The 26,745-nt window shown below is 34.2% G+C and overlaps 1 long non-coding RNA gene across 1 annotated transcript in view; it reads right to left on the bottom strand.

Moving 5' to 3' along the window:
• Window positions 1–212: 212 nt before the first annotated feature.
• LOC138708696 (uncharacterized) overlaps window positions 213–26,745 on the bottom strand; it is a 67,355-nt gene continuing 40,822 nt past the window's right edge. Inside the window, exon 4 of the long non-coding RNA XR_011334751.1 lies at window positions 213–25,497. This is a non-coding gene — a long non-coding RNA (uncharacterized lncRNA). The remainder of the gene's footprint in view (window positions 25,498–26,745) is intronic.

Genomic DNA, 26,745 nt, shown 5'->3' with positions numbered 1-26,745 from the left:
TGCAAACAGGAGGGGCTCGAGTAAAATTGTGAAGAATCATCCTATCCTTGTCGGTATCACAATATACGACTGTATCATAGTGAAGCCATTTTTACATAAAAGGTAACAGTATTTACTTACCTGTCTGCTGGGAACTCATGAACAGTTAGCATAAGATCTTCAGTTGGCCTACATTGTTAATACTGGATCGACATTTATTTAAAGAAAAGAGCTAGAACTTTAAGATACTTTATTATTTACTTTCACAGCCATATAGCATGCCTCAACTATACATATCTACAGATAGTTTTCATAATAAATGGCTCAAGGTGTATGTATATATAAACAGTGTTAACAAATATGAATATATAAATATATAATATAAAATAATATCTTATAATAACACATATTAACAAGTTATAACAAGTTAGTGACTTTAGCAAAGGTGTGCATTAGGAGTGAAATCCACTGACGGCTACAACTAGACATTCCAAGCAACTCGTTCATCTATCCTAACGGAAGATACAGTTCACAGTCACCATGTGGCTCCCAACGTTACGTATGTCTTAAGAATAAGTTCTGAACACATTTTCTGTAAAATGCATACAAATTAAACTAATATATGTAAATGTTGCCAATTGCCATTTCCCAATAAAAACTGCTGGAAACGTCTTCGTAAATCACACGGAAACGATGACTAAGTGTGAACTGATTTCGTCAATTGAATCTCTTTTCTTCTTATTTTCGTATCTTAGCTGTGGGGCTACTGCAAATATCTTAATCAACAGCTATTGGAAATGATCACGAGTATCTTTCACACGAAGACTCCTTTAAAATATTTTAGGCATAGAAAAAGTTCAAACCCCTCTTCAAAAATTTTATTTTAGTTTCACAGTTTACTTTTACTACTACATTACCTTCAAGGATGAAAATGCTTCAGAGGAGAAGAATTGTGGAAGGATACCGTTTCCTCCCAAAAGAAGTAGAAGCAACACTTGCATTACAAATATCTTGCATAGCACTTATACAAAGTAGAAATTTTCGATTTAGTTAAATGCATTTATTGTGGCAAAACTGATTCAACTATGAACAAGATACCAAGATACCAGGAAGTAAATGCATTGGAAACATAAGCCCGATTCTACTGAAAACAGGCCACTCTGCCAATAACTATGTCATTGAATAACGTATTTAAGTTTCAAATGTCAAAGCTCAAGAAGTGCCAAAGTTTTCCATTTGCAGATTTTGATGGGCTATGATTCTTTATAAAACTCTCACAGGACAGAAAATGATACAACGATGAATCTAAAACATTGCAGTTCAAAATAATGGGCTGAATGTATTACAGACTAACCACAAAACTCAGCATCTCCACTTCTCTCAGGTTATTTTCAGATTCATGTGGCTCTCAGAATTAACATTTTGCAATGATGACTACGCATATTGGTTATCTAGAAGGTTCTACAGTTAAAAAATAGCATCTTTTTCCTTAGCCTATAAGCTTCCGAATCATATATTTGATATGCTAAAAAGAACTTAGGAAACATGACCTTCTTGCTAATATTGCCGTGCTGAAGTTCCTAATGTAAAATGAAATTTTATTGAACTGGTTTAAGACTTCCACAACTCTTGCTATGTCACCGTTAACTTCTCAAGCATTGAAATTATGAAAATGTTGTTATTGGTTCCATAATAATTAATTAACATTGTCCTGCCTGAACTCTAACAAATGGCTTAATTAACTCCGAAGGGAATATATAATCGAGGGAAATCTTCATAAAACTCGGTTATGTACAAGGACTGTCTTTTAAAAGACACCATCGTGATGAAATTTATTTTTTCGAAAAATTATTATACATATTGGCACTTAAATTGGAATATCTGACGGTATTTTGAACATTACTATTGTCATACAATATCACTGAAAAAATAAATAAATTTTGTTCCATCTGCATTGTCCACGTCTGCCTTCTAATGCTGTGCAAAATAGTAACTTTGTAAATTGTTTACTTACTTAATGTTAACTGAAGAAGCTACTTACTATTTACTTTTATCGATAAGCTAACAAATATAATATATTGTAGTTCTGCATCTCACTGAGACAATGATATATTAATTCATCGTGTAGAGTTTGCATATCGATATTTACTTACAAGTCCGTCCACAATACTCTCATTACCGGAGAATTAAATATGTATCATTCATTATGACATTAACAAACTTAGTAGTAATTTTAAAAATTGGCAGCATTTTCATATACAAACAAGATATGAACATTTCAGTAAGATACACAGTTGTAATGCGTGGACATTGTTACGTGCTCCACTACTAAGATGTCCACTTCACTTACTTTTTCTCTTTATTTAATATTCCACAAGGACTTTTAATTCAAACACAATTGTTACAAATTTTAAATCACAAGCACAATGAAGATTTATTATTACTCATTATGTGACTAAAATAGTTGATCCCATAAGATTTCATTTCTCTTTTTTACTATTTAACCAAATCTAGAAGCATCTCTTCATGAAGGCAGTACAGCCAACGAGATTTCATTGCGATATTCTACAAACCACTCTGCGATTCAAATTAGCTGTTTAACTTGAATGCAATATGTTGGCACGCCAGTAATTGTGCACAGCTATCAGATCTGTTTTGGCACCATCCAATATTAATTGAATATGGTTCTCATTAAGAATATAATTTATTTTTCATATGCTCTAGGCAATGAAACATGATCACAAACACATACATTTCTCATCATATAGCCTGGTCAAGTATTTCGTATTTTATTTAATTCATATAGAAATGAAAACATATGAAAACTGATTTTTATGGCTTTAAAATAAGAATAAATAATTCTTTGTTGCTATTATATTTACAATTAGAGAGAATATCTCTGTGTCTTTGCTGCATAAAATTAATTCGAACTTGGTATTATGTTGATAACATTTAAGAAGTGTGTTATTTATGTTTGCTAATGTTCAGTTATGTACTTACACTTGAAAATAATTCCTCTCATACAAAATAATCTCGTAAGTAGTGTATGTTAAAAAACAACACAATATTTAAATTGCTAAGTTTAATTTGAAATAAATATTTATCTGAAACATTATTTCTTTCAATTAGTAAACTAATTAACTTCAGTAACAATATTTTTGCAACTATACCATAAAATAGAAAAATATTTATTGTTATAAAGTTAATATCTACAGTTTTATGAGCTAACACAGTTTAGGAATTACAGAAACTAATCATTTATAGAAAATGTAAGTTTTGCAAATGAAATTTCGAACAATTAAACATAAATTCATAAATTTAGTACACGTTTTATTATTAAGCAATGAAAGATGTCACCTAGCTTTTATTATAAATTTTCTCGTCATGTTTTTAAATTAAATATTACTATATGCGGCACTGACATGTATTTTGACTTCTATGTTATATTTTAGCCACATTTTATTTCATTCAAATCACAGAGGAAATATAAATAAATCGTGGGATATCATGTCTATTAGCTAGATACTTTAAAAGTAATTTATGCACAAAAATACTGTATTGCAGCTGTGGTTTTCAAGCCCTCAGCATAGTCTGAAGAAATTAAAAAAGAGAGAACAGGGAAATTTCTGCTAAGCTAGAATGTGAGGACGTAATGAAAACTTTTGCTAAGCTAGAAAGATAGTTTGTACCACTGCAATAAGTAATTAAATTTTACCATTTCTCAATTCATTTCCAACAGCAATGAACTATAGATGAGAAATATTTCTGGTTATGAACAGCTTCCTATATTGGTACTCTGTTTGGACCATTCAGTGGTTTTCACATGAAGTGAGCAAGAAAAGGTCAGCACACAAATGCTCAAGCAGCACTAAGATAACCCTCAGCAGATTGGCCTCCATTCTACATTCATTTCTAAGAAAGACCATTTCATCACCTTCCCAGTAATAAACAGCTGGATATAACAAGAGCTATATTACGGTTTACCATTCAGTGTATTTTAAATGTCCTCAATCGATGTCCATAATTTGGGATAAATTAAATTACAATATAATGAAGGGATGTTGTGAGACAGAAGAATCTGAAATCCGGAAGAGCGACTTCGCGACAATGAAAGAATCTCGAGGGTACGAACTCCGAGCCTGTCAGCCATTTCTCTCACCTCGGAGAAGACTTACCAATGAAAGAAGATTCGTTCACTGCTGCAGAATGTCAACAGCTTGTTTGTTCAATAATAAGATACACTTTCGCGATTTTCTTTTTGTATACTCAGGAGAACAAAACACAGTATTACTGTATACCGGCACATTAAGAAGTAATGGCTAGATGATCACAAAAGCCATTCCCGGCACCAATATTTAGTTTCAAGTGGGCCTATAGTAATAAATCACCCTTAGAAGGAGGGACAATTTAGAGGGCTTTGCAACTTCTGAATGTACCAACACTTCAAACAATTATATACTTGAAGATGTAGGCTATTGGAATAAACCAAGAAAATTTTGCATTAAAATTACTGAAAATAATGAAATGGAAATAATTAATTTTTGTACGTATTACTCGACCTAGGCGTAATGTGGACTATCGCGATGACGCAGTACAAATGGCGCTCCGGGCTGCACTGGCCTCGGTCGAGTAATAGTGATATTAATGTAAATGCATTGATGATATTTCATTATAGGTCTAATAAATTATCCATACAACATACCGTGTGCTGCGTAAATATAAATAATTACTTTATAAATAGTAACATAACATTTAAATGAAATATATGATAGAATATTTAAAAATAAATCATAAATTAACATGTAGTGAGTTATAATAACGACTTTCATCCGTCAAATCGATGCTACAACAGCGCTCCATTGAACACTGTAAGTTACTTTTATTCTGATCGACTTACAAAACGCTAAAATAATTAGCTTATAGGCCTACGTGACATTTAATTTGGAACAATTAGAAAAACGTTAAATTAAATTCATTTTCAACTTATACAAATTAAAGCCTCAATTGCTTAACGAGACGAGACAAACTACACAAACCGAACACAAGAATAACTGAATCCTTTAAATGAAATGAGCTGTTACAACTGAGACGAATGTTAACGACTATAGCGTGGAGCTTTGACCATCGGCGTTCAGAACTAGACGAAACAACAGCAGCCAAATCAATCAAATCTGTTCTGAAAATGAAATCTAGCCACGTGGGCAAGCCTATGTAAACATGTTTATTTAGAGTACAAGAAATATCATCCCTTAAAAATATCATACTGATTGAATTTAATAAAAATGTTAAATCCAACATATTTCTTATTGCAGTCCCAACATGAAAGCTAAGTAAATTCGTAAAACCCAATACACACCGAAGTCTGTGTTTCAATGATAACACACTATGTCTACCGACGTGGACATTCAAATTAACAACTCACAAGCTCTTAGTTGCTTACGTCACAAGGACAGAACGTTTTCGAATATAGTGCGAGTAATGTAGACATAAAAAGTTTGTAGCTAAACAAAAGATTTATACATTATTGTGATGGCGAGCAATTAAACTAACATGCAATATTTAGGAAGACATGCACGCGTTGAGTTTTCAGATCAGAACGTGAAAGTCAGTCGGAAGATCGGGAAAAGGAAGTCAATGAAGTAAGCGAAGTGGATGGACCACCTTGCTTACTGGAATAACTGTCAAGACTTCGTTTCCCAACTTTCCTTCTATGATCGGAAGCGTGAAGTCTAGAATGCGGACTCTGGGGCAAATGCCTATTTTATTCCTCGGGTTATAATCGAAAATTATATAATAGGTTTGTTCCAGCACGGTTCAGAATCGATTCTGCTCATGCGCAGTAGTCCAATGTGTGTTCCAACAAGACTAGAATGTGCTTCAGAACGCGTTCGGAACGAGTGAAATTGGTTCTCGATTAAGAGCAGAACTGGGAATTCTGAACCATTGACGCATGCGCAGATGGTTTAATCTGAAGTTATGGTTAAAATGCTTCGAGACTAGGCAGGTTAAAATAAAAAAACTGTCGATCATGGGTGATTTGGGATGTGATAGTGATATATTTTATGATGAATTAAGTTCAGAAGATGAATATCATTTTAATATGAGAAGAAACTCCGAAGGCTTTACAGAACAGTTCAAGAATCGTTCCAACAACGTAAAATCCACAACTAGTTCTGACACCGTACACAACTGGCGCATGCGTCGAAAGAAGTTGCGTATTAGTTCTGAACAAACCTCTCATGTCACCGTTTCATGGTGAATGGAAGTTTCTGAAGCACTTTTCTATTGTCCTGTAGTGCACTATTACGAGGTTTACTGCCTATTTTCACCTATTTACCCTAAAACGGACTATTTTCACTTATTTTTCTTATAATTTTGTATGTTTTTTTTATTCGAAACGTTTTCGCATTTTTTTGAAATCAAAGAATATGATGTATGCAGTTTTTTCCTGAAGATATGTAGCTGCTTTTTGAATTCAATCATTCACTTGTTTATACCAGCTTTCGCAATATATGTAGAATAAATATGTCGAGAAAGAGATAATCATTGACAGAATACAGCAAAATTAAAAATAAACACTTGCACTTTATAATGCAGAATAAAGTGTAACGTAGCTTTAATATCCTTTAATGAACTGCAATGTCCCTGCTTACTAAACCGCTGAGCTACACAGATTCGTTATTGCAGTAGATTGTGTATAAATATCGGTGTAAAAAAACAGACAGTGTCAAAACACAACAATTAACAACTAGCACAGAACAACAGGAAAAGCGATATATGATTGCACTTCATTATTTATATCATTTATTTTCTTCAATATTTTGACAGAAGGAAGTCATGAGTTGAGTCGAAAAAAAATAGACCGTAGTTGATTGACTGAATTGAATTAGGCCTGTTCTAAAATGTTTGTAATAGTAACCTCAGTTTGTAATATTGTAACTAGAAGCAGGAACAAAGAATTATACAAAATGATTACTACGAATCGAAGAAACAGTAATGGAACGGAGAGACCAGCAGTAACACTTCATTTCGTAAAATATATTTATAAAAAGTTTGTTACATCATGAATGATCTGCCATTGAGATTAAAGCAAGAAGCACGCTGATAGACATCTTTAATTCTGGCCAATGTTGCCAACAGAAGTGTACAGAAAGTCGCCAAACAGTAGTTCAAAAGTAGCTAGGTTCCTTATTATCAATACAGAAAGTTTTATTTTTTTTGGCTAGGGGGTGATAAGCGTTAAATCCTTATTTAAGCAACAGAGAAGTTAAAACAAATTGTCGCCAAGAAAGAGTTCAAAGTCGCCAGATTTAGCAACACATCAGCACTCATTCACTGCTGACAACAATCTGCTGTTAAACTCTTTGGTTAGGATAGTGTGGGGATTCCAGACGTCACGCCAGTGAATTTTGCGGGACACATATTTATACTACTTTTCAAATATTCCCATTAAATATGCTTATTGTAATATCAATAGTCGTTCAACGCTTGTAATGCCATTTATTTATTAAGTCAACCTTAATGGACAATTAACAAATGAAGTCTCAAACATTATGCTCAAGTTCCTTTGCTAAACATGGACGCGTTTACAATCACGGTGAGTTCCTCGTTCTGAAATCTGACGTCATATCGCAATTATTATTATGCAATAAAAGTCACTCAATACAATACAGTGTTGCTTTCCACAATCTTTCGGACAATCCTATTACCAGCATATTTTAGTGTACCGTACCTAAATGTAGTTACATCAAATGGTCCACCAAAGCCTACCGTTGGAATAATTGACGATTATACAGAAATTCGTAGCAACGACATGTTTTTTAATGGGACACTCTTTATTTCATTCCATGAATCTGTTGCACTCTTCATCTTGGTTTAAGCATGAAGCACCGGTACCATAGCTTTGCATTCAGATCATTAAAAAAACAAAAACAATTTCAAGATCACGTGTACATTTTTAGCTATTGTATGGAAAATATAGTTGAAAAGGTAAATTTTTACACAAATATGAGGAATTTTATGATGTTTTTATGGCAACAAAATAATTGTTTCGTAGGATTTGACTGTTTGTTACTGAAATACGGTACAACATGTTTTCAAGCGATGAATGTTTATTTATGGAGAATATACGAACAATATATTTTCAGAAGATAGTTGCAGTATATCTTGAGCGTTATCCAGAACTAAAATAGCCTTCTAAAATACTTCCATCAGACTTCAACAAAATAAAGAATTGCCAAATAACAAATAATCAGGACGTAAGACGAAAATGACTTGGGATGATGGTTCAGTATCGTGTTGGCGTATAGCACACAGGTGATCGTAACAAATATGGTATATGGTGTGAAGCATAAATTGCAGTCACCCAAGCTGCATTTAGTACAGATTATGAGAGACGATTGAATTCTGCTTTTGAAGTAAAGGTTAAAATAGATCATGGTTCAAAGTTTTATGAACTGTAAGAGGCCATTGCAGAGGTCTTTCCAATGCGATTTTCGACATGTGATATTACGCGTCTTCTTGAACCGATGCGAACCTATGAACCTTTATATCTCACTGCAAATATATGTGAAAGGTTCATCTTGTATTTTCAACGTTTCAAGAATTTATGAAAAAAAATGTTTCTTTGCAGTAGGTGACTCATAAAGTGAAGGGTAACAAATATATTTACTACCTGATTCTTCCACTAGGATATGGTGCTTTCCGATTTTGGTTTTTCTGTAACTTTTTGAAAAGAACAATGTTTTGTCTTGCTTACCATCCAAATAAATGCTCTGGAAATTTTTTTCTCAATTTCCTGTTTATGCACAGCAATGCGAATTTTCTTCACTTCTCGTTCAATTTCACTTTTGTCTATGAATTTGCTTTCCTAATCTTTAAGGACCAGCTCTAGATCTTCTAAGACTGCACATGCAATCGCTGCCACTTTCCGACAGAAATATCTTCTTCAATTTTGATTATTAGCAGAGGAATTCTCATCTGCTAGGTACATTTCAGCCTTGGTGTAGATTCCAGTGGATATTTCCAAGTGAATTCCGAATGTTGTCTCATATCGTCCAGTTTTAGTTTCATTGGCCTTTTTTCTCTTCCCTGCTTTCAATACATTCTTGACTTCATTACGATTATTTACTGCCTTTCCTGTTATGGATCGAAGCATATTTGCATCGCACCACTTTATACGTACAGCAGGCTCTTCACTTCCTTCGCAATGAAGAATCACACGCACAGTCCACTACAAGCAACGGCCTAAAGGCAACCGACGAACTGAAAGCAGAAAACGAGACAAAGGGTCGACAAGTGTTTCACCCTCCCATACCCCTCACTCGCACAGAAGGACTTTATACTGTATTGCCAGTTTGAAAATATCTACTCGGTCGTATATGTATTTTAAGTTAATTTTTATAATAATACAAAATATAATTTAATTCAGTTTTTAATAATAATTTGTATAAAACTTCGAAGCCACTGCGCCCCAGTGAAAATTTAATCTACAGCTCTGATTTTTGTGCTTGATTATTAGGTGAAACGACAACTTTTTCAGCTCATTTCACTTCGATACGCCCTAATGTGCAGTAACACGAGCGGACCATTTTTTCGATGCGTCTTGATCTTCGCCGAACTTGCATGCTTTTAGTTTGTTCGTATCCCTCTGACGTCATACACCATCAGACCTAAACATTTAATAAACTAGTTCAATATTTTGTCGTCATACAAAAGTTCAAATGGCAGTGTCGGAAGTTGTGTAACTTACTGTTAAATCATTATAGTAAAGGTATTTAGATGTTAAACATTCCATTGGCTCTAATAATGCGATTTCTTTGGCACGATGTCGGCTTAAGAACTACAGCTGACCTAGCTTATACAAAAATCAGTATTTGATCCACATTGAGTAACAATGTGATAAAAAAAGGATGTAATATAAAGAAGTTATTCAAACAACCGCAGGAAGATAATTCATAAATAAACAACAAATTATTTATAATCACTTAAGGTGACAAGACTTCGCGCTTCTCCGCAGATCCGTCAGCAGCAGGCTGTTGCTGGCTGCCACTGATTTCACAGAGAAACGTCCTCCACGCCAGCCGGTAACTTGCAGGCGTTTTGAATTCTCTCTCTCTCGGATTGGCGGACGTTCAACGGATTTTTACACATTATTGCTGAATGACTGTATGAGTGAAATATTTAGACCAATACATTTTCAACGATGATTATAACAGATTTGGTCCCAATAGATCTACGAACTATATTTGTATCCTCAAAATTCTATTTTTCTGGTCCCACAACACATTATCATTATATTTAATATCATAATCTATAATCAATATTATATTCCACAATATGGTACAAATAATTGGCGAAGAAATTTTGTTTTGTTTTGAAGGGATATCGTTAAATTACTGAAAACATCTCTCAACGTGAAGAGAATACGCATTCAATACAAATATTAAATTAACAGATATAATGAAATCAAAATGCTTATAACTTACAAGTTAATAACCGGCCACCCTGCTGATAATAAAATTCAACAAGACTGAAATTAAATTAAAAGTGGCCTATAAATAATTATTCATTTTTGACGTGAAATAAATGTTTATGATTGTACGTAGATTTTGAAAATAGAAAACAAACCTGAATAAAAATTTAATGAAATAATCAATATGAGAAAATATTCTTGATTTTACATAAGTTACGTTACATTTTTATGTAATGCAAGTTAAAAAATGACTATGGTCCTCCACGTAATTATATTCGTGTTTCTATATTCTCTTTACACAAATATGTCATTTGTATTGAGATATGATTGTATGATTAGGCCTAATTCTAAAATTATTATCAATGCAGTCTTTCAAAATGGCAAGAAAAGTAAAGGCAAATATCACATTTCTGGATACTTCAAAAGCATTTTATGATTTTGGGTATAGACATATTGAAAGAACTTTAAATTTCATGGGAAATTTAAAAAAGTCATGCAACTTGACAAACACAAAATTATCCTTGCGATAGGAGAAAAAAGATCACAACCAATTGTTGCCGCCATAAACTTTGTGCATCAAGAAATGTGCTATCCCAATTAATTTGGATAGAAATTATCAAGAGACGTAAACACTGGTGCATATCGGCGAAAGATAGTTCTCTTTCATAATTGTGATTAAATATAATCTTCACTGCTGTGTACCTAATCACATTCACAGCTACTGTCTGTCAGTTTTCACCTTGAACTAGACATTTCTTCAAATTTTATATTTCGAACATGCGAGTTTGAGCTTGGTATAATATTCACTCTCAATTTGATAGCGTCTTCAAAGTTATACTCCCTTTCTTAATAACTCATAATTCTTTCTTTCTTTGCGTCAAGAGCCGAGAAACTCAGGAAATGGCATTTACTTCGAAAAGTGTGCAGTATTCAAACCTTAACTACTCCTGTAGTAAGAACTGTTACCGATATAAAGGGTGCGGCATATCATCTTCCCTAATTTAAAGTTTAAATAAAAAACAAATGTATCAAAATGGGAAACTTTATTAATATGAATGGTATCTTAACAGTGGGAATTTTTCATTTTTTGAATAACGTTTCTCTCAAGTGGTGTCCTTCACTATCAATGCATTGTTGAATGCGACTTCGGAAATTCTGCATCACTCTAACTAGCATTTCGTGAGGAATAAGACCAATTTTTTCCTGTATTGCATGTCTTAGGTCTGGCAAAGTCCTCGGCCGATGTTTGAACACCTCAGCCTTAAGTTGCCCCCATAGAAAAAAATCGCAGGGTGCAAGATCTGGTGATCGTGCTGGCCAGGGGACGTCGCCACGTGAAGAAATTAAGCGTCCGGGAAACATCTGAGTAGCGACAACGGAATTACCACTTACCAGAAACGATACCACAGCGTAAGAACGTTCTTCACCCGTCCACGGCATAGTTGGAATTCGTTACAGATTACAATTTGCACTAATTGAATGTCTATTCCGTGTATTCATTGTCCTATTCAATTCTTGTTGTTTTGCGCATGTCATTTGATATCGCTATGGCAACGCATGTAAACCTAAATTTCCCACTGTTTGGACACCATTCATATGAAGACAGTTTCCTTATTTTGATCCATCTGTTTTTTATTTAAACTCTAAATTAAGGAGGATGTTTTGCCGCACCCTTTACGTCGAATAACTTCAATATTGTTTATGAATGTAGACGTTAGTGTCTTGGAATGTTCGAACATGAGACAGACAACAGAGACATCATGAATTTCGTCTTATTTTCCTATGAAAGTTGACTAATCGTAATATCTCTGCTAAAATCCTTAGGCTTTAAAACATGAAGGACTGGGAGTTGAGTTGAGGACAGCGAACATTTTTCTAACAAGGCGGGATAAACAAGACAGCATAGTGAACGTCGGACTTCATGGTCCTGGACAAAACATCTCTAACTGGCGCTGGAATTAAGTAAGATCGGCACTCGCAACAAACTGCATTAATATTGATCACATAGTGTGATTGGCTAAGGCAGCCGTGGCGAAAATGTGACTCACGAGCACATTGTGGCTTGCAATGATAGCTGTACATTTCTCTTGCTTCCTACCTCCCCCAACCCCCACCCTCTCACTCACTGGAGTCAAACTCCGTTCCATTTGTCTCTGACCTGCGAGTGGCGTATTGTCGCAATGTCTCTCTCGAAACCATGTACCTCTACAAAAACGGAAGTTTCAAGTAGGATGGGAGGACGCATTTTTTTTTTCTTTGCTGTCAATGTGATGAGAATATCAAATGTATATTGCGAGGAAAACGGATGTATAACATAAAACGGCATTATACTACATGTTACTCATGAAACATTAAAAGGTTAAGTATTATCATCATCATCATCATCATCATCATCATCATCATCATCATCACCATCTCTGTACGTCGACCCTTTTTCAGCAGATGTACGAATAATGCGGTTAGCTCTTCAATTTAAACTCACAGATTTACAATGTGATGTCAAATGAAAGCTAGATGTAAGGACTTGACAAATGTTGAACTTTCAAATCTTTGCCAAAAAATAAATATCCGAAGCTTCGTTCTTTCGCTTGCTCTGTTGAAGCCATGTTCGCTACAACTTACGTTTGTGAAAAATTACTTTCAACAATGAAAATAGTAAAAACCAAATTTAGATCACGACTGACAGACAAATACCTTCGTGATCAACTACGACTGGCAGTAAGTGACATAATTCCTGATTTCGAAACTCTGTCACAGAGACATTCTGAAGACAGTTAATTTTAGGTTGTGATATTGTTCATTTATTGTTCATTTCTTTCTTCGTTACACATACTAAACATTAGTTTGTAACTTTATACTAAAATTATATTTAAATGCTTGACATAAGGAAAATCCGTTAATAAGTCAGACAGTTGCTTCACCTCCCCTTCGGGTGTCCGCCTCCCCCCATAGGTGCTATGCACGTTGCAAGTTACACAGTGGCTTGGCGCACGATCACATTTTCGCCACGGCTGAGCTAAGGTACCTCATGTAATGTAACTCAACCCTTTTTATTATGAGGCCCCCTTTTCCTCACTTCACTGGCCTAATACTGTATGTAAAACCTCTCAACTAGGAGACCTCGGCCCTTGGGGGGGGGGGGCAAAGATCAATGAAATGGATGAAATGTCTATTTTCTACATTTTTAAGCTAGAGACTCACTTCTTTTCTATGCACCAACTTCTTGTTATTAGTGTTAATGTCTCCAAGCTTCATTAGTATAAATTTATTACTTTTTTAATTATCATTTTTTTTTTTAACTTTTGACTTTTTCAAAAATGTATTTACCTATAAAATATAAGTTATAGGCCTGAAATAAAATTGTACAGCGTCTTTGACATCCATATAATTTATCAGCCGAGCCACAATTTGAATTTTGATTGTGTAAGTGCGTGTAAGTCAGTTAGAAATAGATTTTCTTTAGTGCCCGAATAATACAGTTTGTTTTTTTACTGTTTACAATATTTTCTTCATACAAAAAGCCTCTGTAGCTTTGTTAACCACACTTTTCAGAATCTGCAGTAAAATTTGAATTGCTTAGTGTGATATTTGCTGTAGTCTATAGTGCAACATTTGAATGTGAATAAATGCAGCAAAATAAAAGTATTGAAAATGACTTTAAAATATCGATTTTCTGTCACGAGAACCTTTTTGTAATTGTGAAATATTGACTAATATATAAACGAAAGATCAATGGTTATTCTTTCTGGGAAAATCGAAAATGTGTTCTTTTCTCGATAAAGGACCAAAGTTTCACTCATGTCCTTCCTTAATGGGGGCCGGGAACAAAATAATTTATTATTATTATTTTTTCTCATCATCATTATTATTTACTTATAAATGGCTTTTAGAGAACCCGCAGATTCATTGCCGCCCTCACATAAATCCGCCATCGGTCCCTATCCTGAGCAAGATTAATCCAGTCCTTACATCATATCCCACCTCCCTCAAATCATTATTATTAGTTTGTCCCCCCCCCCGTCACTGATATACAGTAAGGCATGCGCAGTACCTACCAATCCTTCAAGATATACCTACCTCATTACCTCGCTACATTTTTCATCAAATCTTCATTGTTTATAGACAAAGAATTTGTTAATGATCCGCTCAATAGATTAAATATTGATAAACCTATTTTTATTTTACTTTTGCTTTCTCAAATTTTGAGGTTTCCCGTAGGCAAAGCATGCCAGATAATAATAATAATAATAATAATAATAATAATAATAATAATAATAATAATAATAATAAACATCTCCAGTAAAGATTTTTTTGCCTATGTTGTATGGACTAGAATTCAATATTCGTATGCATTTATCCATTAACCATTTACCCATATGTGAAGAGTTCCAGCTCTTAGCTACGAGATTATAAATAAAGTGATATAATTGCTATAGGCCAACTTTCAGACGAAACAAAACTGCGACAGATAATGTATCGTAAATAGAGTGAGAGAAAATCTAATGGGACTTAACAACAGTTGACAAATGACCTACGGAGGCAATGATCCACACTGCAAATTCTATGTCCATCAATAAATTACTTCAAATTTATAAAAGTAGTCCAATGTATTAAAATAGTTTATTGTAAAAAACTGGTTAAATAATTATATGAAAATTATATTTAATGAGAAAATACTGCATCCACCAACACAGGATATGCATCTGTGCATGTATATACAGGCTACAAAGTCAAATTAACAGTATAGCTCGGTTTCGTCCATCTTTCTTACCCATGCTATTTAATTCACATGTAATACTTCATAGTTTTTAATTTACAAATCTTAATTTATATTATTAAATCCATATATACACAGGTCCCATAATATCATCCACAACTGTCTTTTATATGTATTTGAAAATTTGTATAAGGTGTCCGAAAAGTCCCCCACATTAGGACAAATCATAATACCGTCATTTCCCGTAACTATGGTCCTGGAACACAACTGTGGTCCATTCAAGTTTTATACACCACAACGTAGTACCTCGTTTATCTATATTTTTGCTGTACTGTAGTTTGAAGTCAAGCCTTTGCAGCTATCTACGAACGGTCTATGTTACTTCTACAATGTTCTTTGAATGGTTGTATCGTGGACCATAGTTACGGGTCATGGCTGTATGTGTTTACACGTGCTCATCTCCGTATCCATTCATATCGACATATAACAAGTTTGTCAGCAACTGTGTCAAATCTGCAGATTAGGAACGATAACTTTTCACGTTGAATCGTCGCAGAGATCCCGTCGAATGGATTCCACGCTCGCCGGACTTTGCTTTCTGTGGCTACGTTAAACCTTGGGTCTACAACGCCAAGAGCATCTGCGCCGTAAGATCGATTATCACGTGACTTCGTGATTCCTATTTTAAACAGCATACGGCTTCATGTGGATCACGTACTGTATAGGACACACTGTGAATATTCCTATGGTGTGGGACTTTTCGGACATTCTATATTCATACGAGTAAACACGTACATATGTTCCAATAACTATAATCTCATTTTATACCTATATATTCATTTTAGATCATCAATTAGAAGCAAAACATGCTTTCGATTATTATGAAACATTTTCAACTGACTTAAGTCTATATTGATATAGGCTACATTTTGAATTCAGTAATTGATGTCAGTGCAATTCATAATTTCAGAAGAAAAGTATATCGATGTAATTATTTGTTCACGAAAGAGACCAGTTCAAATATACATTATTTAATTTTTCAACTCAAATAATATCAAACTGTAAGCAATATTGGATAACCGGTGTACGGACCCTTATGTAAATGATTGTCTTCATATTGTTATTTTAAACAACATTCCAAATTAAACGTATAGCTATACGTTGGAAAATTTCAATATGCAACATTTCATACACAATGTAATACAGCTTTATGTCTATTATACAAGACTTGCATCAATACCATTTAAACACAGCCTACTATATACAGTCGCGAAGCTTGAGGTGTTTTTTTGCAAATCTCGTGATAAAGCGCTCCAAGCGGTTAGCAACTAGAAACAATAGACTGTCCATGGTCGACTTTGGACTGTGTCGTATTTCTATCGAGTGCTAGCTCGTTGCGTATTTAATATTGATGCTTGTGAAATGTTCGTTATTGGTTGTAATGAAAATGTTAATGGCTAAAATATAATATTTGGAATAATAATATGGGACAAGGAGGAGACGTTTGTAGTGCTATAAATTTTAGCAACAATAAGAGAAAGAAGCCAGAGTTATCCTTTGTCCGATTTCCGAAATATTCAGAAAGGTTCCTGGGTTTCCACAAGAATGCTGTGCAGAAACAAAACTCTTAATTTTGAAGTTCTTTGTGACTGTTAGAATACATTATATCCTTAAATTTCACAATGAAATGTTTCAGTCTAACCGAAAGGACATTAGATACCGGTTAAAGTTCTGTCACTTAGGCTGCTAAATTTCCAGAGAAATAAAGGTTAGGTCTACTTTTTTTTTCAGAGGATATATTTTTAATTGTAGCTATTAATTTCGTTATTATTTTTATGTGTTATGTTACTAAAGACGTAGAAAAATTAAGTTTGTTTTAATGAAATTTATTGATCACGTTTTATTTTCAATTCTGGTGGGATTATTATTGCTCAGGCCTATTTTTTTCAAAGGATGTGTTTTTAATTATAGCTGTTAATTTTGTTGTTATTTTTATTTGTTGCTTTACTAGAGACGTAGAAAAAGTCTGTTACAATAAAATTTATTGAACACGTTTTATTTCCAATTCTGGTGTGATTATTATTGCTTAACCTCATCCCACTTTGTTAACTACGTAAGCCTACACTACAAGTACCGGTACGCGTAAGTTACTCCATTAATTCATATTTCCATTATTATTGTTGTAAAGGGAAATGCAAATTAATATTTATTGGTTTCATAGTTAATTATCGCTATAATCTTGAATGAGTGAAGCTATTATAGTAAATTTCAGTTCGTTTTGCACAAACAAAAATTATATTACTTATTTCTTGCAGGTATCTTCGAGTTTATGGTGGAATTTAATATACTTCATTAAAATAATAAATTAACTTTATGCATTTAGTATTTCAATAATGGAAGGAAGGTGTTAATTTTTCCAAAAGAACAGGACAACGAAAGTGTAACATACTGTATTTTGTCGTCTGCTAGGAGAGAGATCTGCGATGATGAGGCGATAGTAGCGATCCTAGTGGTGGGCAACTACCCATGTTTGCATTTTTATTACATATTGAGCTTCGCGACTGTATATAGTAGACTGTGATTTAAAGTGTTAAGTTTTTTCTGCCACTTGAAGCAAAAATGAGTTATGGTATGTATTTTCTGCTGTTACATTTTCTTCAGAGTACCGGCAGTTCATTATATTTTTGCCGTTTCTCTGAACTACTTACAACTAAGAAGACATAATCAAGTTTCGATTATGCAGAACAGAACATAATATTCAGTACGTACAGAAGCAGAGAATGTGCATGCAAAGGTTTCAAGAAAACGTGCCTGATGAACAGGAATTTAGAGAGTCCAAGTACAGCTTGGGAATCAATGTTAACTTTTATTTTTCAATTTGTAATTAATTACTCACACATCAATAGATTGAGAGTGGAATAACATACTAATAAACTTGTCTCGATATAAAAGATAACCCTCCACTCTTAATAGTTGCATAGATAATTCTGTATTGCAATTCTAACAATTTTCATTTCTGAAGAAACATAATGAGGACATTTTAAAAGCAGTGGTCCCCATTTGTGGCGCATAGGATAAACCCAGGACTCCATTTATTGAACTTTGTGGAACTATTTAATTTAATAAAACGTCAAATACTGTATTTACACTCAGCTCAGGGACGGATTCAGAACTCATAATAGTCCTGAAAAATTGTATAGTTTACATTTTATATTTCCCAAGTATCTCGTAAGTTTAGGAGTAGAAAATTTCATGCAAACTGGGAAAAAGAGAGTAGATGATGTAAAATGTCATTGACAGCAAAGCTCTGTGCCTTCATTTCCATACAACTTGGACCACGGCCTATCAGAATTCGAAATTCTGGTGGTCTCGCTTTCACGAACTCAACACGATAACAATAGTAATTATAATATAGATAAGCTGGTGCTTTCGCAATAAACATCTTTAACTACAACATATTTATTGGCTATATTCGGTGGATTTCGTTTAAAGCTGATAAAAATGTATTGTGTAGGTATCAGTTCTACACACTTGTAAGTTATACTACGAGAGATCTAGCTTATTAAAAAACACACCATCGTGTACAATGGTCAAATTCACGTTCTTATTAATTATATGAACAATATCATGCAAAATTCATTGTATTTGTCCAGGCCCAAAACTTCGTTTTCTTCCTTTCTTTTTCTTGTATGATATATAAATTGAATAATATCATAAATGAGTTACTGTATATTACAGTATCAACAATATGCTTCTGGACAACTTACCATTTTATGTGGGTGAGCTTTCCAGACATTTTAACTGGACGTAAGACGTATTTTCCCTCTCTGCATATAAAATACAAAAAATAAATACATAAATACAATGCCGGAAACCAAGAATATTCCTCAGTAGCACTTAAAACACTAATATACTATTCAAAATTATTGATCGGAGTTTGTTCGTATTCAGGGTCATTCCATGAAATCGAGGACAAAAGCACTGAATTTTAAAGTCATTTTGTCTGAAACTTCCATATTTCTTTCTTTCATCGCAATGAGGAATCCAAAACCACCAGATTTAGCGGGAAACCGCTGACATTGGCAACCCTGCATGTTTGTTGCTTTGAGAATGAGAACGACACCGCGAGCCCATTCGTAGACGGATTGGTAATCGGCCTTTGATATAGCGAAAGTCTTTCATTCGCTTTGGGCTTGTTCAAATGCCGTATCATGACATTTTTTTCGGAAACAATATTTATATGATAAAAATTTTAAGTACCGATTTTTAATATGATTTTTTTTTCCTTCACTCGTAACAAAATTCGCGACTGTTTCTCAGGCAATTCGGGCAAAAAAATGCAGCTCCCTAATTGCAACTTCTCTGTACATAACGTTACGGGTGTTACGCTGGGCTTCCGGCCAGTAAAATTACTGAGCGCTACTGAATTGCAGGATGTCTGATGAGTTTACTGCCCAACATCTAAGCTTGGATAACAACCAGCTATTCAAAAAATGTGACAGCAGTAGGCTATATAAAACAATGGGAAAACGAAGAGTTCTTGCACTGTTCCAATATACACATCTCATGCCATGTTAAAATATCTACAAACTCACCCTATCTGTATGTACTAGTATTCGTATAAAAATCTAACATTAAATATTGCTATATACAGCACTTCTATCACATGTACTGATCGCAGGCGTGGCGTTTTGCTTCTCGGCGCCTGGGCCGCACTCGTACGTTAACCCCGCTTGTATAAAAATCGTACCTTACAGAAGATGCTGGAAATGTCGTCCTCCCTCGGTTAAACAGGTGTTGTATCAGGAAACACATTCTGATCGACACGATTAAGTTCGACCACTGTAATGTTTCTCATTTCATTTGTTCTACCGGTATATACGATATTTAAGCTCACAATAATTGAAATGCTCGATTTAAGAACAAGAGTAGACAAAGTGTGTGTGGTTTTTTCATCGGCGACTCAAAGTTTAATCGTTCCACAGCTCGTGTTCTTTACAGACGAGGCGTGATTCCATGTGAACAACCAAAACACTCGCTATTGGTGTTCTGAAAATTCACATTGTGCACAAGAAATCCCTCTTCATGGTAGGAAAGTTAGAGTTTGGTGTGCTGTTAGCGCAAGACGAATAATAGGTTCGGTTTTTTACGAGTAGAACATACTTTGTCTTTCTTCATTGTTCTTAAATCGAGCATTTTAATTATTGTGAGGTTAAATATCGTATACTGTATACCGGTGAACAAATGAACTCAGAAACATTACAGTGGCCGAACTTAATCGTGTCGATCACAATATGTTTCCCGATACAACACCTGTTTAGCCGAGGGAGGACGACATTTCCAGCATCTCCTATACGGTACGATTTTATAAGTTTTAAGTAGTGGGGATAACGTACGAGTGTGGTTGGCTGCGACATGCCCAGCTGCCAAAACAAGACCCCGCGCAGTGGTCAGTGTGCGCGTAGGAGCCCTGTAGTAGAACTTCAGTTGGTCAACTTAGAAAGCATAATCCTGATCACTTCAGATTCATTGTCAATTACAATGCAAAATTAAAGAAATGAGGTCACACACCATACAATATCTGAATCTCTTACATGTTAATATATGTGTACCATAGGACCTAATCCACATAAATTCTGAAGATAAAATATTAAAAGAAAGAACTACATAGGAATCATGCTTGTGCCAGTACACTTCCTGCAGATGGATTATAACTATAATATATGGCAAATTTAATAATCAGAATACAGTGAGGAAATCAACACTGATTATTCAAAATGACAATCACAAGTGTTCTGTAAGTATGTGTGTACACATATATAAAATTGGTATTGTTATATATACAATATAGGGTAGTGTGGCGTATCATGTAATATGGGGTCTATGAAATTACTGGTATGCTTCAAACATACGACTTCATTATGTCACTTAACACCATTTGATTGCCGTAGAACCCGGATTTTATGTACTAGAAGTTAATAGTATAGTACCTGAGCGGATGTGACGTAGGTTAGAACCGTTTTGAGGCTTTGGTCACAACACACTGAAATCCAACAAAGAGAACGAGCCTGTTAACGGCTCAGACCATTTCACTGAACTGCGAGCAGACTCACACACCTGGTCATGTTTGGAAAATGGCAACATATAAAAGAGAACAGCCACTACTATCTCCACTGTCGAAAATGTATTTTTGGCAACGACCGCTAGATGGATATAATCCTGCAAGCTATTACTCTATGAAATTCCAACAGGGTTATAACGTGACTTTTTTAGCGGTCGCTAGATGGCAGTTGATGAAAGTTGTTGTCTTGATCAGTCTGTTACATATGATCAGGGCTACTGCTTTCAAACACAGCGCCAGTGCTTGCTTGCTCGTTTATAACTATATCTATTTACTTTTAGTAAATAGAATTCCGGATACTAGTCTCGATATGAAACTAAAATCAAAGTTCTTCAAAACCAGAAGACCAATCCACACATTACAACAACATTTCAAGTATGATTCTCTTAGAAATTATCCTTTAATATTATTTTACTTAAAAATAAAACCAAGAGTTCTTTTCTCTCCAAGACAAAACATAACATGATAATAATATAACATTAACTTCAGTGAAAGTACTCTTCATGCACAATTACCTGACAATTCTGCAGTAATTCTTGTTTTAATATTGATTTCCATTCCCGTTATTTTCCATTCACTGATATCCGAAGCTCATGAAGTCCTTCAATGAATCGTTACGAAATTTACAACACACACTATTAACAATCGAGGAAGCCTTTTCAATCTCAAGTGCGTACCATGCTATGCCAACAAACACTGAACTGGGCCACACCCAAAGTTCCACTATACAAATATAGCTACATATTCAAATTAAAGGTACAAATTTATAGTAAAATTAGGATATATTATGTCAATGTATATGAGAGTAATATACTAGAATAAGTGTGTATGATGAATAGAGTACAGGGTAGAAAATTCATGTATAAGGAATGAACTGTTTGCAATGTTGGGTAGATATAAATATAGTGACACACAAATGTAACCATAATTAATGTCAACTGCAATGCCATAATGAGAGCGATAAATCATCCCCACTTTAGACTTTGAATTTGAATTATTATTAAACGACTTATAAAAATTTCTGGATGTAATCCCAGTTTCTATCTGGACCTCTTATTCACTATATTTCAGGAAGACCATGATATTTCCATGCAATAAACACTTGTCGTGACTAATTTATGCCAGAAAATATTAAGTTTTTCTGCTTGTGCCAAATGTATTATTAAATATTCATTTTAATTATTTATGGAAATAGAATAATATGTATCTTTTCTACCATTTTCTCTCTGAATTTTAAATACAGAATTCATATAAGCAAGACACATAATTTATTGTGACATTGTATAAATAGTTACGATATTATTTCATCTTGTATATGAGATCGTTCATAAAGGATGTAGCAGACATTCTTGAAAGTTTTTCCTAAAGCGTTTTCCCTAAGACATTTTTCCGAATCTTTAACTTTAAAATATCTAAAATTCTAATTTTCTAAAGCGTTTTTCCTAATGAATAATTTCCTAAACATTAAATAAATATTCAAAGTTTCTAAACCAATTTCCTCAAGGGAGAAGATGGATGAAAATTTGGCAAGTTTTGGTCAAAAATCGCATTTTTCGTTTTCTGCAGAAGCATAATGCCTACTTTACACTCTGAACCGTACAGTGGTTGCGTCATTAATTAACCATCTGTTACAAGGTTGCGCGCATTGCGTTGAAAATGCATGCAAACTGTTAAACTCATTTTCCTGTATTTTTTCTGCGGCCACATTGCTAACAGTTCCACAAGTTTTATGCTAAGAATCTGAAATTTTTTATTGCGTGTTCTTTAAGGTATATTTAACAGAGTTGTGTTGGCACTTTCTTAAAAAAAAAGAAAGGTACAAACCTTCTTACGTTTCTATAGACAAGACATTCCATAAGTTGATTAAAAGTTGTTAATTTATCTGTTTGAATTCATCATCACATTTGAAAATGATTGTTAGTAAGAGCGATTTAGGAAGAATGGTTTAGAAACTTATGCTTTTCAAATTTTATTTTAGGAAAAACCTAAATTAGGAAAAATGCATTAGGAAAAACGTTAACTATTCCTAGCAGAATATCCAAAGCATATAAAATATGTATAGTTGCATGTACGATGATCGTAACAAGAGAGAACATTCAGTATCGGTAATAACTTAGCATATTTGCTATGAAGTATACTCCATGTTTTTACAATAATACCCAACAATGCATCTCTAACAAGTCGAAATGGTGAAATTCCATGATTATACATGGGGAAAATGTGTTAAAGCATGATTTATTGAATTGGATATGTTGATTGGTTTGAAAAATGAGGTATTCCAACATAATGCAATCCAACATGGTGAATTATAAAATATGAAAAGATTTACACAAAACGACATTAGGTAGAATTTTAGAAAAGCTATCTAACATCTCACAAAAAGAAACAGACCCTCAATAGCCTGACATTCATGTTCTATTATGACTTTATGGTATCAAAACCTTATAAATGTAATTTTCCAAACAGAATAATAGTTATTCCGATTTCAAGATTATAAAGTAGCAAGATACATTGTATTACAAAAATTGTCAGACATCAAGCACATGAAAATCCATAACTTTTCAGAGGACTGCACTCAACAACATGGCAGGATACAATCTCCATCAACCAGTAACGAAGACGTTGTGCAACACGATACCCGTAAAAATTATGGTGGCAGTTCACGTAAGAAACTTTCATAATGTGAAATAAAAATATGTGAATACTGTAATCTTTTCAAATGAATCCAAAACACGTGTGTTTCTCTTCGAACATGGAGAATCTGAATGAATGTCATCATTACTTGCATTCTTCAAAGTAATAATAATAATAATAATAATAATAATAATAATAATAATAATAATAATAATAATAATAATCATAATAATAATGTAATTTTACCATGGTGGCCATTATTATCAACAATGAAGGGCGACAGGCAGACAATAATGCCTGTAAGTAACAATGAATTCATATTCTGAAGCTTAAAGAAATTTAGTTAATCTCACGCTGGTAGTTAAAATATTTTTATGGTGTAAATTACATCTGACCTACTGGTACTGAATTCGTGTATGGCTGTAGGCATTACAATTCACAAGGATTACTGTACCCTGCCATCATCGCAAAATATGTATAGACTATAATTATCTTCCTCAGCATCATAACTCTCTAAAATAATGATAAACTTGACTAATAATAATGAGATATTATAATTTGTTAAGAACGTATTTAGACAAGTTATATTTCAGCATTTCCATGTACTTTAAACCAGTTGCTTCTCCCGCGTTTCTAGAGAGGGACTGTCTGACATCGCTTTTTTTCTCAGGTTAATTATCAGAAAGCAGTCTTGTTACGATGAAGCTTAGAAGTCGTCTCTAATCTCACTCAAGACTGACGAAACTAACTTCTATGGGTAATAGGATTTGAAATGAATTTCATAATTATTGTTTATTTGTTATGAGTAATGTAATGTAAACAATTTTATTTTCATACACAACATTAATCTTCATTCCATCAATTTTTTCAGTTATAGAAAATATTAATCTACCGCAGAAATAATCGCCTGTCCGTGCTGCATGCATTCAGTTCCCATTGCACCATATTGTGTGTCAGCTCGAGAACAGAAACGTAACAACTGAAATTTACACAGATACTGCAATTTCTTACGATATGTTACGGAGTAACATTGATATTTTCTGAATAGCAATCCCGAAAAGTCATTCACATTCCCTCACTAAAATATAAACTATGATAAAAATAAAGTATTTTGTTATAAACACCTTCCTTGTACCTATTTTGCATGCGAGTTATTTTAAACTCTAGGAAGAGTTTACACGCAAATGCCAAAAATTAAATAAACTTGTAAAAATTCGCAACTAGTATGAAATCAGTCGACATTTTTAACATTATTATTAGCCAAGTTTTCATCCTCTATAACACAGAAGCCATGTCCATTACCAATATAAATCAGTTTAGCAAAAAATAGCTTTGAGTGTTATATTGCAGAATTATTTCATAGAAATAGGTCAACAGACATTCCTCACAGAGGGAGACCTTATTAAGTGACCCAGAATTATGTAGTATTGTCAAGCTAATTGAGTTGTCTTATTGGTTGTAGTTGGTGCTGATTTGGCATTAAAGCAAGTAGAAAATAAACCAAGTGGCTTCCTTCGGTAGTGTCGCCAGGCACGGCTGCAAGTGCTGCACCAGTTGATATGTGGGTGCAACCTGCACAGGCAACACACATGTCAGCATGTTCAACTGAACTTGAGAAATACGCAGACAACCTTCATTTACACTACTTTATGATCAATTTGTCTTCCTCTTGCTAATATTACAGTGTGGATCACTTTTAGTACAGTCATTTCCCATAACTATGGTCCAAAACGCATTATGTATTACTTAGTCCCCCAAGAGTTCGGTGTTTGTCATTTGAAGCGCCACTGTGATGGAATTACGTTCCCCATAGTGTGCTTCCATCTACCATTACACGTGGCAATGATATGGATGCTTACCAAGGCCAATGTGCATCGTTCTATTGAATGCGTGAAGACGCGAAATCATTCAGTTTGTGATTATCTGTTTTATTAAGCTCTCTCTAAGTTATAGATATATGATTGTTTGTACAATTAAACCTGACTATATACTGTTTATTTTCACGTAATAATTAGACTATAGTCCCGTCGCTCTTATTTCCGGCAGCCAATCACGTTACAGGTCGGCTACATTTAAACGAGTGCGTCTTGTGATTCGCTAATGATTACGTTATGCATTTCCTAAGGCTCGATAAATACTTAATGTAATCGCCCGCCATTTTGGCTCTTTCGTTGGCGTTCGCAGAAAGCACACGAGGACGTTATTTGCCGCTCAATTATTTGCTGAATTACAGTGCGTTTGATTTAATATCATAGGAGCTACGACATGATAATGTTTAACGGTGTGGCAGTTAGATCCCTCGTCCGGTAGCTCGGCAACGAAAGAACAAAAATAGCGAACGATACTGCCTACCTAGAGTTTATAGAGCCTTCACTTCCTAAGACGTAAGCAAAGAGGAGGAGTCACGCCGGGAATAAGAGCGTCGCGACTATAGCAATGGTTAAGGACTCTACGTGAAAAATGTTTAACCTCATGGCTAGAAGTCAGTCCTCAACTATGTACCACAATTGTTCGTGGACCATAGCTGTATTTCATTTTGAGACATTTGTTTTAATAAAATGTGATCAATGTGATTATTTACTTCTGCAAATACGGTATCTCAGTATATTCTAAAACACCATTTAACATTATGGTCCAGTAAACAAAGAAGCAGGCTGTTCCAGCATCAATGGTACTAGCATTAATGATGGTCCAGTAAAAGCAAAACTCCAGGGTAGAAAGAAAACAACCGTCCCTGTAAGCGATGAAATTGAATTGGATACAGATTATGATGTTTCCAGTGTTCTCTCCATATTTACAGACAGTGAGTCAGATGTGGAA

Source organism: Periplaneta americana, chromosome 11 (genome assembly GCF_040183065.1).
Source record: "Periplaneta americana isolate PAMFEO1 chromosome 11, P.americana_PAMFEO1_priV1, whole genome shotgun sequence".
In the NCBI taxonomy this organism is placed as follows: domain Eukaryota; kingdom Metazoa; phylum Arthropoda; class Insecta; order Blattodea; family Blattidae; genus Periplaneta; species Periplaneta americana.
Note: the sequence above shows the minus strand (reverse complement) of the source record. Positions and strands in the feature narration are given on the sequence as shown.